The 14,538-nt window shown below is 45.3% G+C and overlaps 1 protein-coding gene across 1 annotated transcript in view; it reads left to right on the top strand.

The window, feature by feature from the left end:
- Window positions 1-831: 831 nt before the first annotated feature.
- LOC136675855 (brain acid soluble protein 1 homolog) overlaps window positions 832-14,538 on the top strand; it is a 26,546-nt gene continuing 12,839 nt past the window's right edge. Inside the window, exon 1 of the mRNA XM_066652633.1 lies at window positions 832-966. The gene's annotated coding sequence lies outside the window, so the exon portion shown is untranslated. The remainder of the gene's footprint in view (window positions 967-14,538) is intronic.

The raw sequence follows: 14,538 nt of genomic DNA, 5'->3' as shown, positions 1-14,538 counted from the left end.
GTAAATTCAGCACACACTATATGGACAAAAATATGTGGACACCTCCTCATCCAACATTTTTAATTTTTATTTTACTCTGCTTCATCTAGTTCAGGGTCACACTGGGAATCACAGGGTGTGTGAGTGTGTCGCCCTGTGAACGACTGGCGCCCCCTCCAGGGTGTATTTCTGCCTTACACGCAGTGATTCCAGATAGGCTCCGGAAAAGCAGTTACAGACAATGAATGAATGAATGTATTGGACTATGGGAGGAAACTGGAGCCCCTGGAGGAAACCCATGCAGACACAGTGAGACCTCAAATCCCTCAGACAGTTACCCGAGCAGGTTTTGAACCCACAATCCCAGGACTCTGGAGCTGTGTGATAGTGACACTTCCTGCTGTCTCATCCAACATCTCTTCTGTAGTGAATGTTATTAATCAGGGATGTTTTTCTTTAATTGGAAGGCTTTACACTGTGACACGCATTGTCTGTGAGAACTGGATGGCATTCAGCCACAAGAACATTAGAGGAACTTTAATGGGTCCATGACTTCAGAGAATCCAGTGCTCCACAATCCAGTGCTGGGGGGCTTTATTTAATACAGTTTAAGTTCATGTGCAGCTGCTCCGGAGCACTCCATTTTGTGCTTCAGCCACGAGTATTGCACCTTTAAGTTTAAGTGGTGTCTACACATGTATGGACACCTAATATCTGCTAATATCGCCGCTGCGTTTGATCTGTCCCAGCTGGAGGCGCGAGCACGCGCATCACCCCCCCCCCCAACCCCCACCTCGAGCCCCTCCTCCCTCCTCCCACCCCATCAACCACCTCCATGCGCGAGAGTGTGCGCGCGCGAAAGCGAAATGCAGCGCGAGCTTTAGACTGGCCAGCCCTGAGTACACGCGCCATCCGCCGCCACGCGCACGAGGGAAAAGCGAGAAGCGAGAAGCGCGAGACAGACGCACGAAAGACCACCGCCTACCGGTAAGAAAGGATCCATTTAGAAAAGCGCATATATTATTCGCTATCGTTAGGCTTCGATTAGTGACATTTTTATGAATATCGTTTCACTCGAGAGTCCTTTTCTTTTTCTGACGCTTTGTTCTGAGGCTCTCCGCTCATCGCGCTCACGGTGATCCGGGGATTATCGATCACAGCCTGTGATTTCCGAGGAGTTAAGGCTCGAGCGCGAGAGGGGCGTGTACCCGCACCAGCCTCGTGCGCGCACAGCCGTAGCTTATTGCACTAGAGCCCCTTGTTGCGCCGTTGTTGTGCTCCTGGGGATGCTGAAAATACCACAGGCACCCTATTTAAATATGATTTACATAATTTGCATAAGCTCTCCGGGCTCTGCTGCTGCGTGGCTGTGCTCTGAGGGAGAAAACCAAACAAAGCCAAACACAGAAGCAAAAACGCGTATCTCCACCACACCCCTTTGTCTCAGTGTGGAGGTGAGACACGTTTTGCAGCGGTCTAACTGCCCCCCCCCCCTCCCGCGCGCTCACACACACACACGCTCCCAGTAACACACAATAAATTACGCGTAATGTATGCGTTATAACAGTAAGAAAACACGGGTTAATAATTGCAATAACTGTGTTGTCTTTGATGTTTAATTTATGCATAAATCATAAATTGCAATATATATATATACACATATGTGCACTACACGTTTGCACAATTTCCTCTGTTTTAAAGCCCACGCTTCTGTCTGGTGACGCATGTGATGCTCTTTATGCCGAATTCTATCAGTTATTTCTCCATCCTTTGTCTCAGTTTGGCGCATGCGCAGTCCGCGCAGGGTGTGGATGGAGATGGGAGAATGGGTGTCTTTTTGTGCGTGTGCGTGTCTTGCTCGCTCCTGGAGGCTTTTAATTGTGTTTGTTGTGTTTTAAAAAGTGCTCTGCTTTGGCGCCTCGCTCTGACCGAGCCCCCGCGCGCGCTTCAGCTCGGAGCTCTGTGAAGAGACGCTGCTGCAGACAATGAGACGAGAGACCAGACGCTCGCGCGCGCCGCCTCTGCTCCGAGCGCGCGCTCATAAAAAAAAAAAAAAAAAAAAAGAATGGCACCATCAATGAAACACTTAAATATCCCTCCGCCGACAGAATCACTTCCTTTCAGTCGCTCGCAAATAAATCAACTCCTCTACACTACTGCTTCAAATGATGGTAAAATCAGAGCGTGGTGCGCAGCTTCCAACAGCGAAGCAGTGGGAGGGGGGGGGGGGGGGGGGGGGGGCAATAGGAGGAGGGGAAGAGAGCAGGAGAAGAGAATGAGAAGAGAATAGGAGATGAAAGGAGAGAGGCAGAGGACAGGGCAGGAGAGGAAAAAGAACAGAAATGAAGAGGAGCAGAGATGAGAAGAGAAGAGAAGAGAAGCAGGATAAAGAAAAAAGAAAAGAAGAGAAAAGGAGACGAGAAGTGAAGAGAAGAAGAAGAGAAGTGAAAAGAACAGAAGTGAAGTGAAGAAAGAGAAGTGAAGAGAAGAGGGAAAATGAGAAAAGAGAAGAGAAGAGAAGACGAGCAGAAAGGAGGAATAGGGGAGGGGAGAGGAGCAGAAGCAAGAGAGAGAAGATGAGAGAAGATGAAAGGAGAGGAGCAGAGAAGAGAGGAGAGGAGAGGAGAAAAGAGAAAAAAATTGCTGTGAGGATTTGAAGACTTTTAGCCACATAAATATTACTGAGGCCTGGTCACCACAATCACTCCATCTCTTCCCAAAGATATGAGCTTCATCACTCCAGAGAACACAGTTCCTGTGATCCACATCCCACTGCTGGAGGACTTTAAAAAGTGTAGCTCATGTTTGGCACAGAGCATGGTGCCTTTAAAGCCACATACATCCAATTAACGTAACTCCATTCACAGAAACGATGGGACACAAACCTGAAGTCTGCCATTTGTTAATTCACTTGAACAGACAAAAGAACAACGACAAGATTTCCACTGCTTTCTGTGACAACTGTAATTCTGTTTGTTAAATATGAGCAAATAGAAACATTTATATAAACATTTACCTGCAACTCACTCCAAAAAATGTGGGACAGAGTCAAATTAATGGTGAAAAATGTATTTTTTCAGATGCTGGTAAATATTAAAGCCACATTCACTAAAGGCTCTGTCTCTGAAAACAAAAATAGGTCGTTGCTCATAATTTAAAGCCACAATTTCTCATCATCTGCTCAGATGTGAGATTGTAAAGCGTTTGTCTTCCCCCTGCTACAGTGTATATCAGGAAACGATTGCGGGAGTCAGGGGACATCTCGGTGCACAAAGGGCAAGGGTGGAAACCGCTGCTGAACGTGCACTGAGCTCTGAGACCTCAGGGGGTAGAGGTGTTCTTTGAGATGAACATAGCCACATGGACTCGGGAGAACTTTGAAATAGCGTTGTCACTTACCACAGTCCTGCAACCTGAGGGTGGATCATGCAAAAGGAAGCTATGCAGCGAATTTGCATAAAGTTCTCTGGGTCTGAATCATTGGAGATGGACCGAAATTGTAGGGAGTTTAAGGTGGAACCTAAAATTGAATAAAATGCCGGCTTCAGCTCTGTGCATGAGTGGGGGCTGGGTGTAGAGGCATGTGTGGAATATTAAACCCACACACACTCGCGCACAGAGGCTCAGAACTGCCATGCACATGAACTGGTTTTACACAATGTTGCCTGTGTGTGTGTGTGTGTGTGTGTTTATATGTATTCCCATGCACAACAACAGTGAAATGTTTATGGTGATTTAGGTTGACAGAAGTGAGGGGAAATGGTTAATTTAGAGATGGAGAAAGAGGATGAAAAACAGAGGAGAAAATTGAGATTGAGATGGAGATAGAACATGATGGCGATGGGGAGGTGGAGAGACACAGGAGAGATGGACATGAGCTGGAGAGAGAGATAGAGATGGGGAAAGAGATGGAGATGGAGAGAGAGAGATGGAGAGAATGAAAGAAATGAGCTAGAGAGAGAAAGAAATGGGGAAAGAGATGGAGATGAGAGAGAGATGAGATGGAGAGAGAGATGGAAATGGGGAACGAGATGGAGATGAGAGAGAGAGAGATGGAGAGAGAAAGAGATAAGATAGAGAGACAGGACAGATGAAGAGAGAGATGGAGATAAAGAGAAATGAGATGGAAAAAGGGTGGGATGGAGATGCAGAGGAGTAATGGAGTAAATGAAAGAGGGATGACAGGGATTGAGAGAGTTGGAGAAAGATTTGAAGATGGAGTGAAAGAGGAAAGACAGATGAGAGAGAGAGAGAGAGAGAGAGAGAGACAGATGGAGAGAGAGAGAGAGAGAGAGAGAGAGAGAGAGAGAGACAGATGGAGGAACTCTCCCTGCAGCACTGCTTTACTGTGCTCCAATGTTCGGTCAAAATCCCAAACCTATTCAGTGATGTGGAGGTCTGGGCTGTGGGGCGGTTAGTCCATGGTTTTGCTTCATTTTTGTTAGATTTCTTCTTATGTATCTATTTCTAAGTTCGGGCTTCTTCTCTCCAGCTCTGCATCTTTTCAAACCCATAGTTCCAAGTTGTTCTTCTCAGAGTGGAAGGATGGACAAAGACAGTTATGGATCTGTTCAGATCTGATACGAGAGTGGGGCTTGTTTCTTTCTTTACGTCGCCAACAAACGGCTCCTTTACCGTTACAATGTCAAGCTTGTTACAATAGGAAACTGTTTTTAGTGCCGTATAGAACCATCTACAACATATTCTCCATCAGTCTGAAGAGCCCTCTAATCATGCAAAAAGTTCTTCAGCTGTTCAGGACTCTATACAGAACCATTTTCTTTACTAAAGAACCCTTGTAGAACCATCATTTTCAAGTGTGTAGGAGTTTATTGCACGACAAATATAAACCCCATAGAAAAACCAGATCCTCTGTCTGCTTCTATTCTTCCACTGAAAGAAGAACACTGCAACACCATGGGTTTGAAAGGATGTGTCGCTGGAAAGAGGAAACCAGAACTGAGAAAAGGAAATAGACACAAAAGAAGAAAGTCAAAGAAAGAAGAAGCTGCTGCTGTTTCTCTGAATGAGAAATCGACTGCCTGCCCCAGCACCCACACGTCTAGGTGTAAAAGACCTGGAGCTGGAGAGAACAGACCCCACACTGAGCAAATAAAACTGAGACAAAAGCAGAAGCCCAAAGCTGGCAGCTTAACAATGTGCTTGGGTTTCCATGGATCGGGAGGAGAGGAAAATGAAAAACCAACTTTGGAGACTGAACTTTGGAGGTTTAAATGAGTGGAGGGTAAAAGCAGTAATGAGAAGATCCTCTGCTGTTATTCCTCACTGCTTTAATGAAGGCTCTCTATAGATGACCTCGTCGCCTCTGCTTTATCTTGGAAGAAAGACCTGACCATCCATATAAACAAATGAGAAGAAGGTCCTAGACACTCAGTAATGACTATGGTTCCGTCTCACCAGACTAATGTCTGAGTTTACACGCTGTGTGCTGAGGAGACGAAAACGAGGTCCACGGCTTCCAATAAACTCACTCCACAGGACAATGACTGACTCTGCACAGTTCAAACCCGAGTGGTTCCTGGGTCCTAGGGCAAATGCGATTACATAACTCCCCAGAGAACAAGCTTACTGCTCAAATGTTACTCGTTAATGACTCAAGAGGCTTTACAGTGTTTCTCCTAAACGTCCTCAGGAGAAAAAAGCATTAGACTGAAAGGAGACGTGAGACTCTTGTGTAGAAATAAAAACATTAAGGTTATTTTCAGCATCAAAACTGAGAAGGTTTTTAGTGCTAATGAGAAATGGCTGAGTTCTGTCTTTAATTTCAGCTGCTGAGATCTCCAATAAAACTTATTAAGGAGACACTACAGAGATATTAAGGAGGAACTGAAGAGATATTAAAAAGAAACTAAAGAGATATTAAAAAGACACTAAAGAGATATTAAAAAGACACTACAGAGATATTAAGGAGGAACTGAAAAGATATTAAGAAGAAACTAAAGAGATATTAAGGAGACACTACAGAGATATTAAGGAGAAACTAAAGAGATATTAACCAGACACCACAAAGTTATTAAGGAGAAACTAAAGACATATTAAGGAGACACTACAGATATATTAAGGAGGAACTGAAGAGATATTAAGGAGAAACTAAAGAGATATTAAGGAGACACTACAGAGATATTAAGGAGGAACTGAAAAGATATTAAGAAGAAACTAAAGAGATATTAAGGAGACACTACAGAGATATTAAGAAGAAACTAAAGAGATATTAAGCAGACACCACAAAGATATTAAGGAGAAACTAAAGAGATATTAAGGAGAAACTAAAGACATATTAAGGAGACACTACAGAGATATTAAGGAGGAACTGAAAAGATATTAAGAAGAAACTAAAGAGATATTAAGGAGATACAACAGAGATATTAAGGAGAAAATGCACAGCTATTAAGTAAAAACCACAGATATATTATGAAAACACTTGAGAGAAATAAGGAGGAAAAGCCAAGACATTAAGGAGAAACTACAGAGATATTCAGCTGGAACTACAGAAATATTAAGGACAAATCTCTTTTGCTCATTGGAAGGAAAATGATTTGAGGACGCCTGATACCTGTCCGATGAATTTGGGTCACACCTGTTTGGGTCATGTGACCAGAACAAGAAAGGATTTGGTACTGCAGTCAGAGAGAGAGAGAGAGAGTCTGAAAATGGTGGCTAGGGCTCCTCCAGAGGAGCTTTATGGCTGAATCTAAAATGGCTCCCTTTTTCATTTATACTGCATTACACTCAGCCTTTCACTCAGCAACACACAGAGATGTAAAATTCCAGATCCAAAAAATCTTTTATTGAGTGAAATCATCTTAAAATCCTGTTGATATCTCGTTTTTTTTTTTCAGGTGACGTTGACTGTGAGAATATTATTAAGAGATTTCTGCTTGTTTAAAGTGATCTCATTCCATCAGCAGGAATTTTTACTTGTTTATAACAGCGCTGTTTACTTTTAAACGAGGATTGAAACAAGCTACACTTTCTGCCAGTGAAATAAAACACTTCCTTTCTGCGAAATGTTTTACAACAATTAAAAATGTCTAGAAATATGTAATAATTTGAAGAATTTTTCAGTGTTTTACTCATGATATCATAGTGGGAAATATTAGATATAATGCCTAGAATGATGTGCCTTGAGTGGAGAGGCTTTATACAGTAATAAATATAGGATAAAAATTATTAATATTATATATTAATTGAGAGAAGAGAATTTCACTGACAGGTGGAGGCAGGGCGAGTGAGCAGATCTGTGTGTGTGTGTGTGTGTGTGTCTGTCTGTGTGTGTGTATGCGTGTGGGTGTGCGTGCATGTGTGTGTGTGTGTGTGTGTGTGTGTGTGTGTGTGTGCGTATTTGTTCATTTTACATGGGCAGTGAAAGTCAAACTTCTCTGATACACTTTCAGTCATACAGCTTTCTCAATGGACCTTAAAACAGTGTGTGTGTTTGTGTGTGTGTGTGTGTGTGTGTGTGAGAGAGAGAGAGCCAAAACATGAAGATGAAGTGAATAACACTGATGATCACAATTATAATAGTGACTAACTGTGGTGCATGTGAAGGTCTGGGATATTTTATAGCAGGGTGTAATGCATGTTGACCTTTGAGCCAAGGAAGGAACCAAGGAGCCCATGATTCAGCGTTGTTCTAAGGGCAGAGCAGAACCAGTTTCAGAGGGGGTTTCAGAGGGGTTTCAGAGTGGTTTGTTTGCTAGGATTTCTGCATCACAGGTCCACACTGATTAAAATAGTAAATGATTGTGATTTGACTACGAAGATATTGCTTATGTTTCATCATGGAATTTCTCTCCAAGTTGCTATGGCAATGGCCCAGACTTTTGGGATGAAGGAGTCAGAATGGCAGAATGTCATATGATACCTACGGCAACAGCCAATCAGAGATCAGAGTCCCACTGACCCCACCTGTCCATAATGGCCCCCTCAGATGTGAGTTTGTCAGTGTGTGTGTCCATAGCATTTTATTAGCTATTTTAAAATAAGGATACTGGGGGCATCCTAAGAATTTGTGTGTGTGTGTGTGTGTGTGTGTGTGTGTGTGTGTAAGAGAGAGAAAGAGAGAGACAGATAGAGATAGCTAGATAGAGACCGAGGGTAGTGTTGGTGTCAGATGTAAACAGGTGATTCAGATATTCAAAACTCACAAACAAAACAAATGATTTTGTGCAGTGTCACAATGCCCTTAGAGCATTTTTATACAAAAAACAGAAGCGCCGTCCACCTGTAAATTTACATCCTTGACTCTCTTAAAGTTACAGTTTTCACATAATCTACATATTCAAATGTTCATAGACACCTGTTACCTTGGAAAAACTCTGCTGCCTGAAGCCGCATTATTGTGAACACATTGTGGATAATACACACAGAGACACGCCAAATGAAATGTGTTCTCTGGAGGGATGGAGCTCCATCCAATAACTCTGGGACAATTCAGAGTGGTGTTTATGATACAGAGCTAATCTTCAGCCCCTGACCTCACTAATGTTTATATGGACCCATGAAAACCATCAAATCCTCACAGAAAAGTTCCAATATCTAGGGTAAAGCCTTCTCAAAGTTGCCCCAACACTTTATCAACAGAGCAACCTGTCTGTCCACCTCTCTGTCTGCCTCTCTCTCTACCTCTCTGTCTGCCTCTATATCCACCTCTGTCTGCCTCTATATCCACCTCTGTCTGCCTCTATATCTACCTCTCTGTCTGCCTCTATATCCACCTCTCTGTCTGCCTCTCTCTCTACCTCTCTGTCTGCCTCTATATGCACCTCTCCGTCTGCCTCTATATCCACCTCTCTGTCTGCCTCTATATCCACCTCTCTGTCTGCCTCTCTCTCTACCTCTCTGTCTGCCTCTATATGCACCTCTCTGTCTGCCTCTATATCCACCTCTGTCTGCCTCTATATCTACCTCTCTGTCTGCCTCTTTATCCACCTCTCTGTCTGCCTCTCTATCTACCTCTGTCTGCCTCTATATCTACCTCTCTGTCTGCCTCTTTATCCACCTCTCTGTCTGCCTCTCTCTACCTCTGTCTGCCTCTATATCCACCTCTGTCTGCCTCTATATCCACCTCTCTGTCTGCCTCTATATCTACCTCTCTGTCTGCCTCTTTATCCACCTCTCTGTCTGCCTCTCTATCTACCTCTGTCTGCCTCTATATCCACCTCTCTGTCTGCCTCTATATCCACCTCTGTCTGTCTCTATATCCACCTCTCTGTCTGCCTCTATGTCCACCTCTCTGTCTGCCTCTCTCTCTACCTCTCTGTCTGCCTCTATATGCACCTCTCTGTCTGCCTCTATATCTACCTCTGTCTGCCTCTCTCTCTACCTCTCTGTCTGCCTCTTTATCCACCTCTGTCTGCCTCTATATCCACCTCTGTCTGCCTCTATATCCACCTCTCTGTCTGCCTCTCTATCCACCTCTCTGTCTGCCTCTCTATCTACCTCTGTCTGCCTCTCTATCCACCTCTCTGTCTGCCTCTATATCCACCTCTCTGTCTGCCTCTCTCTCTACCTCTCTGTCTGCCTCTATATGCACCTCTCTGTCTGCCTCTATATCCGCCTCTATATCCACCTCTCTGTCTGCCTCTATATCCACCTCTCTGTCTGCCTCTATATCCACCGCTCTGTCTGCCTCTCTATCTACCTCTGTCTGCCTCTCTATCCACCTCTCTGTCTGCCTCTATATCCACCTCTCTGTCTGCCTCTCTGTCTGCCTCTATATGCACCTCTCTGTCTGCCTCTATATCCGCCTCTATATCCACCTCTCTGTCTGCCTCTATATCCACCTCTCTGTCTGCCTCTCTATCTACCTCTGTCTGCCTCTCTATCCACCTCTCTATCCACCTCTCTGTCTGCCTATATATCCACCTCTCTGTCTGCCTCTCTCTCTACCTCTCTGTCTGCCTCTATATGCACCTCTCTGTCTGCCTCTATATCCACCTCTCTGTCTGCCTCTCTCTCTACCTCTCTCTCTACCTCTCTATATCCACCTCTCTGTCTATTGCAGTCAGATAAACCTCAGTGTACATTGTTGTTTTTGTTGTTGTTGTTGAAGGCAGAGGTGGGAAGTGACTAATTATACTTTATAGTTCACGTATTTAAGTATAATTCACATGTGAAAAGACGCTGTGTTGTTGCTCTGCTGCATTGTGACTGAAGCACCCACTACTCGCTACACACTTCAGTTCCTGAGCTGATAGATGCTGGATGGTCAGAGAAGTTCCACTGACCACAGCTCACACACTCTCTCAGGACGTCAGTAGCTTACAGAGCATTTAGGCTTTAATTACTGGTACCTTCACTGTAGTCAGTATTTTACCCAGTCTCAAAAGACTTTTACTGGAGTGAGAATACTCTCCCCACTTTGCTTAGGATGTATATCTACCTCTGTCTGCCTCTATATCTACCTCTCTGTCTGCCTCTTTATCCACCTCTCTGTCTGCCTCTCTCTACCTCTGTCTGCCTCTATATCCACCTCTGTCTGCCTCTATATCCACCTCTCTGTCTGCCTCTATATCTACCTCTCTGTCTGCCTCTTTATCCACCTCTCTGTCTGCCTCTCTATCTACCTCTGTCTGCCTCTATATCCACCTCTCTGTCTGCCTCTATATCCACCTCTGTCTGTCTCTATATCCACCTCTCTGTCTGCCTCTATGTCCACCTCTCTGTCTGCCTCTCTCTCTACCTCTCTGTCTGCCTCTATATGCACCTCTCTGTCTGCCTCTATATCTACCTCTGTCTGCCTCTCTCTCTACCTCTCTGTCTGCCTCTTTATCCACCTCTGTCTGCCTCTATATCCACCTCTGTCTGCCTCTATATCCACCTCTCTGTCTGCCTCTCTATCCACCTCTCTGTCTGCCTCTCTATCTACCTCTGTCTGCCTCTCTATCCACCTCTCTGTCTGCCTCTATATCCACCTCTCTGTCTGCCTCTCTCTCTACCTCTCTGTCTGCCTCTATATGCACCTCTCTGTCTGCCTCTATATCCGCCTCTATATCCACCTCTCTGTCTGCCTCTATATCCACCTCTCTGTCTGCCTCTATATCCACCGCTCTGTCTGCCTCTCTATCTACCTCTGTCTGCCTCTCTATCCACCTCTCTGTCTGCCTCTATATCCACCTCTCTGTCTGCCTCTCTGTCTGCCTCTATATGCACCTCTCTGTCTGCCTCTATATCCGCCTCTATATCCACCTCTCTGTCTGCCTCTATATCCACCTCTCTGTCTGCCTCTCTATCTACCTCTGTCTGCCTCTCTATCCACCTCTCTATCCACCTCTCTGTCTGCCTATATATCCACCTCTCTGTCTGCCTCTCTCTCTACCTCTCTGTCTGCCTCTATATGCACCTCTCTGTCTGCCTCTATATCCACCTCTCTGTCTGCCTCTCTCTCTACCTCTCTGTCTGCCTCTATATGCACCTCTCTGTCTGCCTCTATATCCACCTCTGTCTGCCTCTATATCTACCTCTCTGTCTGCCTCTTTATCCACCTCTCTGTCTGCCTCTCTATCTACCTCTGTCTGCCTCTATATCCACCTGTCTGCCTCTATGTCCACCTCTTTGTCTGCCTCTATATCCACCTCTCTGTCTGCCTCTATATCCACCTCTCTGTCTATTGCAGTCAGATAAACCTCAGTGTACATTGTTGTTGTTGTTGTTGTTGTTGTTGAAGGCAGAGGTGGGAAGTGACTAATTATACTTTATAGTTCACGTATTTTAGTATAATTCACATGTGAAAAGACGCTGTGTTGTTGCTCTGCTGCATTGTGACTGAAGCACCCACTACTCGCTACACACTTCAGTTCCTGAGCTGATAGATGCTGGATGGTCAGAGAAGTTCCACTGACCACAGCTCACACACTCTCTCAGGACGTCAGTAGCTTACAGAGCATTTAGGCTTTAATTACTGGTACCTTCACTGGGATGTATGTGTGTGTGTGTGTATGTTTCTCCATGGTGATGCACATGGTGTTTAAACATCACCAGTGCCATTGATTTACAACTTATTTCTCTCCCTAGATACTTTTAATAGAAATTCAATTATAAAACCACCAACCATAACATTAAAGCCACCTCCTTGTTTCTACTATTCCTACGTTGTCCAGCTCCACTGACCACACAGGAGCACTTTGTGGTTATACAGTTACAGACTGTTGTCCATCTGTTTCTATGCATACATTATTACCCCCATCTCCTCAGCATCCTCAGCGCTCAGGACCCCCACAGAGCAGGTGTGATGTGGTGGTGGATCATTCTCAGCGCTGCAGTGACACTGACGTGGTGGTGGTGTGTTAGTGTGTGTTGTGCTGGTGTAGAGTGGATCAGACACAGCAGTGCTGCTGGAGTTTTTAAACCCTGTGTCCACTCTCTGTCCACTCTGTGAGACACTCCTCCCTCGTTGGTCCACCTTGTAGATGTAGAGTCAGAGACAGTAGCTCATCTGTCGCTGCACAGTGTGTGTCGCTCGTCCTCTAGTCCTTCATCAGTGACACAGGACGCTGTCGGCTGGATGTTTTTGGTCGGTGGACTAGCAGTGACACTGAGGGGTTTAAAAACTCCAGCAGCACTGCTGTGTCTGATCCACTCTACACCAGCACAACACACACTAACACACCACCACCACGTCAGTGTCACTGCAGCGCTGAGAATGATCCACAACCACATGACACCTGCTCTGTGGGGGTCCTGAGCGCTGAGGAACAGGGGGAAAGGGGAGTTACAGGTGGATTAGAGTCTCATAAAAAGCACAAATTTAATAGAAATCTAATCAATTTCCCCAAAATGCATGGAAACAGACTGTGTGTGTGTGTGTGTGTGTGTGTATGTGTGTTACTATGCAGTGTCGTGGCTATGGTTGATCCTCTGCTGTTTATATTCTGAGCTTCAATGTTTTTATTACTGAAACATTCAGCCTGAGAGATGAGTGTATACACAAAGAGGATGTGTGTGTGTGTGTGTGTGTGTGTGTGTGTGTATACAGGATGCAGAACTTTGTTAGGTCAGAGTTAAGGCATTTCTCTGGCGATATCCAAACACATTTGCAAAACACCTCGACACCAGAGATTCTGAGCTATTTTTAATTGAAGCACTTCACCTAAGATGGTCATCTAATTTTACCACTCTACATTATTCCATCACTGGCACTGAATGGAGCCCAGTCACTTAAGAACACAGGACCCGTGAGGACCTTTATACTCTCCCTCTAACCTTGACATTAAGCCTGGTGACCTTAGGCTCATGTGCAGCTGCTCCAGAGCAGCTCATCTCAAGTAATGTTACACACTGCACCAGGGCGCTGCTATATCGCAGCTGAACTCTGGAAGGAAGATCTAGAAACGTTTGCACATGAGGTGTGTCTGAAGCAGGATCTGAGCTGGAGAAGACGTTTAGAGCGTGTTTATTTCCAGCAGAGCAATATGAGATATAATCCTCTATAACTCACTTCTTTTTCCACCTGTGTCTTCCAGTGGCCTGACACACTCAAAAACACACACAGAGACATAGCCAGATTCACTCACAAATTACTTCATTAATAACCATTATATTTATGGTCTATATATAAGCTCCACAGGGTCCTGGAGGTTGTGGGTTTGAGTCCCGCTCCGGGTAACTGTCTGTGAGGAGTGTGGTGTGTTCTTCCTGTGTCTGTGTGGGTTTCCTCTGGGTGACTGTCTGTGAGGAGTGTGGTGTGTTCTCCCTGTGTCTGTGTGGGTTTCCTCTGGGTGACTGTCTGTAAGGAGTGTGGTGTGTTCTCCCTGTGTCTGTGTGGGTTTCCTCTGGGTGACTGTCTGTGAGGAGTGTGGTGTGTTCTCCCTGTGTCTGCGTGGGTTTCCTCCGGGTAACTGTCTGTGAGGAGTGTGGTGTGTTCTCCTTGTGTCTGCGTGGGTTTCCTCCGGGTGACTGTCTGTGAGGAGTGTGGTGTGTTCTCCCTGTGTCTGTGTGGGTTTCCTCCGGGTGACTGTCTGTGAGGAGTGTGGTGTGTTCTCCCTGTGTCTGTGTGGGTTTCCTCTGGGTGACTGTCTGTGAGGAGTGTGGTGTGTTCTCCCTGTGTCTGCGTGGGTTTCCTCTGGGTGACTGTCTCTGAGGAGTGTGGTGTGTTCTCCCTGTGTCTGTGTGGGTTTCCTCCGGGTGACTGTCTGTGAGGAGTGTGGTGTGTTCTCCTTGTGTCTGCATGGGTTTCCTCCGGGTGACTGTCTGTGAGGAGTGTGGTGTGTTCTCCCTGTGTCTGTGTGGGTTTCCTCCAGGGTTTGTTCCTGCCTTGCGCCCAGTGATTCCGGGTAGGCTCCAGACCCACCGCTGCCCTGAACTGGATAAGGGTTACAGACAACGAATGATTAATCTTATTTACCCCCACATAATTACTTCAGTCACACAGTCTCTCATTCCTCTCATTCTCGTCTGTGAACAATGTACAAACTCTTTTACAGGCACCTGCACCTGTTCACACACACACACAAACACACACACACACATTGACTGACCTGGTATGCGATGATACCGATCTTTTTGACAAACAAAACTAAAAGAAAGGATGAAAACAAT

This window comes from Hoplias malabaricus, chromosome X1, assembly GCF_029633855.1.
Source record: "Hoplias malabaricus isolate fHopMal1 chromosome X1, fHopMal1.hap1, whole genome shotgun sequence".
NCBI lineage: Eukaryota > Metazoa > Chordata > Actinopteri > Characiformes > Erythrinidae > Hoplias > Hoplias malabaricus.
The sequence above is the reverse complement of the archived record's forward strand: the minus strand, read 5'-3'. Positions and strand labels throughout refer to the sequence as shown.